Raw genomic sequence first — 3,765 nt, forward strand, 5'->3', positions numbered from 1 at the left:
TTCCATGTAGTTTGGCCCGTGGCCCAACGCGTGAACCTGTGGGATCTGATGGGACTTATTCTCAAAGAAGTGGATAAAGGACTGTGTAGCCCTAAAGGTACAGGAACTCGTACTGAGGAAAGCACAGCAACTTCCCACCCCTGTCATATCTGAAATATTTCCAGCCAATGTTATAACTAGTGTTCCCTCTAAGCTGAGTTAGTGTGAGCGAGCTCACAGTTTTTTAGCCTCTAGCTCACAGGTTTTTGTCTCAGCTCAGGAAGGATGGCTCCGGGGCAAACTAACTTATGCAGTAGCCAAGTCGCTCGCTCACAGCTTTAATGCCAGCAGCTCACAAAGTGGAATTTTTGCTCACAAGACTCCACGGCTTAGAGGGAGCATTGGTTATAACCCCTGTTTATTTCTTTCTCGGGGGGGGGGGGGAACAAATCTGGAAATTTCCCTGCCAAGCAGTCTGACAGAGGCTGGGGCACAAGAAGGCACTCGCCTGGCATGCCCCCACCACCACCACCCCCGCTGCCAAGTCACAGCCTGGCTGACTGTTGGAGGCAGCAGTGACAGCTGATCTCCATTTCAGACTATTAACCCCAGTGAGATCCAGGCTTCGGGCCTGCCTGGAGCTATATATAGCCGCTTCAAATAACAAAAAAGGGGGCATGAGGGGGAGGGGGGAGGGAAGCCTGGGAGAAGCCCGTGCAGCTGTTTGCTCCCCTTTCCTGCCCCCAACCCCCTCGAGGGGAGATTCAAATATTCCAACAAAACAGGAAGACTCTATGGGGGGAAGGACAGAAATGAGTAACAGCTGCTGAAGGGGAGGGACGAGGCGCACCCCACAGGGAAGGCCCAGCAGCCTTCAGGCAATAGACGAGAATCCACAGATGCTTTAGCTGAGGAGGCTTTATGAGGATTTTGCTCAGGGGTTTGGGAGGGGGTGTGTGAAAGCCCCTCCAGACTGAAGGCAGGGGGTGGCCCTTAGCGAGAGAAATAAGAAAGGCAGCAGGGGGGGAGGCAGCTTGGATTCAACCGCCTAACCTTCTCCACCCCCTCGCTAAATCACAGCCATCCTCCAGGCCTGAATTTGAAGGGGGGGGGGGATTATCGCACCGTTTGCTGGTATTTTCCAAGGTGTAGTGTATTCAAAGCTGCCTTGAATGCATGATATGTTGTGAAACATCTAATTGGAATGCAGTGTAAAGCTTCGTCCTGGGCTAGGATCCAAATCCATCCAATCCTGTTATTAGCCCAGGAAGCACCTAACCAATCACCTTCTAGCAAGCTCCCTGAGCGGGAACATCCGTGATTGGTCCTTATGTGAACAATGTTATTGGTTGGTATTTGCACAGTGGGTGTGGCTACATTAGCTGGGAATGTTTAAAAGCAGGACAGCTGCAATGTAAAGGCTGTTCTGGCTATCAGATGTTGATCTGTATTGGAGTTGTGTTTGAGTTGAAGAATAAAGCTCTGTTCTTGCTGAATCACTCTCCGACTGTTTTGTTAAGCTAGCGACTTAACACAAGGGCAAAAAAACAGGCTTCTAGAATTTTTAGTTCCTCTGGAAGAAACAGGCCAGAAACAGGCTCTGTCTCTGTGTGGCAGCATTCTGATTTTAGGAGACACACGCACAGGTCTGGTCAACGCCAAGCATGAACATCGCTTGTTGGCTGGTGTTTCCCTGGCTCCTCCTCCTCTTCCACACTGAACTCAACCAAATATTTCTCAGTTTGATCATATAAGGTTGCCAGCCAGTGTTGAGTTAGTGTGAGCTAGCTCAGTTTTTTATTCCCTGGCTCACACATTTTTGTCTTAGCTCAGGAAGGACGGCTCCAGAGCGAACTAATTTAATGTAGTAGCCAAATCAATGGCTCACAACTTTAATGCCAGGAGCGCACAAAGTAGAACTTCTGCTCACAAGATTCCACAGCGTAGAGGGGGCATTGGTTGCCACCCCCCAGGTGGTAGAACTTCATAAGGAAAACAGCCATGATAAGATAAAGTCGTGTTTAGAGAAAAATACATCTTCTTTAATTATTCAGTGAAAACCAATTCATTAAAGTTGTATCCTTTGAAGTAAATTAGTCTCAAGTCTTGCTGACGGTACAGTGCTCAATAGACGGTTTCACTCAAGGTTTCATCAGATGACACTTTACACCTGTCATATTTTTTCTGAAACTTTTTGTCTGCTCCTTCTTCCTTTTTAACTTACATTGTTGTAAGAAGATTTAAAGGTGCCACTGGACTGTTTTGGCCAGGGGGGTTAGGGGGAGGGCTCTGCAACTTACCTGGCTGCTTCTTGCTCTGACTGAGGGCTGCTGGGAGCAGGGGGTGGGGCTTGTTGCATGTGCCCGCCCCCTGGGCTCTTTACTGCCGGAGCTCCGCTCCTGCGCGCTCCTGCAGGAAATGACCCCTGGAGTCGACCCTGGCTAGTATTTGGATGGGAGACCTCCCCCAAAAAACACCAGGGTTGTGATGCAGAGGCAGGCAATGGCAAACCACCTCTAAACATCTCTTACCTTGAAAACCCTAAGGGGGGGGGGTCACCATAAATCAGCTGTGACTTGACGGCACTCTCCACCACCAGATTTAACATAGCCCCAGTCCTCATCTCCTCTGCTCCTATGGTGCTTTTTAATATTATAGTACACATCAGGAGGGGAGGGGGCTGTGGCTCAGTGGTAGAGCATCTGTTTGGAATGCAGAAGGTCCTAGGTTCAATCCCCGGCATCTCCACTTGATGGGAAATATCTCTGCCTGACACCACGTAGAACAGCTTCCAGTCAGAGGAGGCAATGCTGACCAAATACAAGGCAGTTTAGTTTAAAACATCAAGTAGTAGATAGGGATGCCAGCCTCCGGGTGGGACCTGGGGAACCCCTGGAATGACAGTTCATCTCATAACTACAGAAATCAATTCTCCTGGAGAAAATGGATGCTTTGGAGGGTGGACGTCATGACATTGTACCCCACCAAGGTCCCTGTCCTCCCCAAGTTCCACCCCCAAATCTCCAGCAGTTTTTTCCAACCTGGAGTTGGTAACCCTAGCTCCTATCCCCTGCTGGTAGACAGGAGTGGGGACCTGGCAACCTTAGTAGTAGGTGATATGAAAGACCTCTTTCTAACGTGTTGGAGAGCCGCTGTCACTCTGAATAGCCATAACTGACCTTGGTGGACCAATGGTCTAAGGCAGCTCCATGTGTTCATGTGACAGTGGTTCCTCAGTGGAACAGGCTTCATTGAGGTGGTGGGCTCTCCTTATTTGGAGGTTTTTAAGCAGAGGCTAGATGACCATCTGGCAGCAATGCTGGTTCTGTGAACTTAGGCAGATCACGAGAGGGAGGTTGCATCCAATACTCCCTCTAAGCTGTGGAGCCTTGTGAGCAAAAATTCTATTTTGTGAGCTACTGGCATTAAAGTTGCAAGCGAGTGATCTGGCTACTGCATCAATTAGTTTGCTCTGGAGCCATCCTTCCTGGGCTAAGGCAAAAATGTGTGAGCTGGAGGCGAAAAAACTGTGAGCTAGCTCACACTAACTCAGCTTAGAGGAAATACTGGTTGCCTCAGTGCTTCGTTCTTGTGGCCCTTTCTTAGTCCGCCCAGGGAAATGCCGATCATCACTTTGGGGTCTGGAAGCATTTTCCTCCAGGCCAGTTTGGACAGGGATCCTGGAGGGTTTTTTGTCATCTTCTGGGCATAGATGTGTGTGGGAGGGGAGGTATTTCTGAATTTCCTGCATTGTGAAGGGGGCTGGATTAGATGACCCTGAAGATC

The 3,765-nt window shown here is 49.3% G+C and overlaps 1 non-coding gene across 1 annotated transcript; it reads left to right on the forward strand.

Moving 5' to 3' along the window:
- The first annotated feature begins 2,655 nt into the window (after window positions 1-2,655).
- TRNAS-GGA lies at window positions 2,656-2,727 on the forward strand. Its single transcript has one exon. It is a non-coding gene; the product is annotated as a tRNA-Ser (tRNA).
- Window positions 2,728-3,765: the final 1,038 nt, after the last annotated feature.

Source organism: Gekko japonicus, unplaced genomic scaffold (assembly GCF_001447785.1).
Source record: "Gekko japonicus isolate JY-2015 unplaced genomic scaffold, Gekko_japonicus_V1.1 scaffold996, whole genome shotgun sequence".
NCBI classification, from domain to species: Eukaryota; Metazoa; Chordata; class Lepidosauria; order Squamata; family Gekkonidae; genus Gekko; species Gekko japonicus.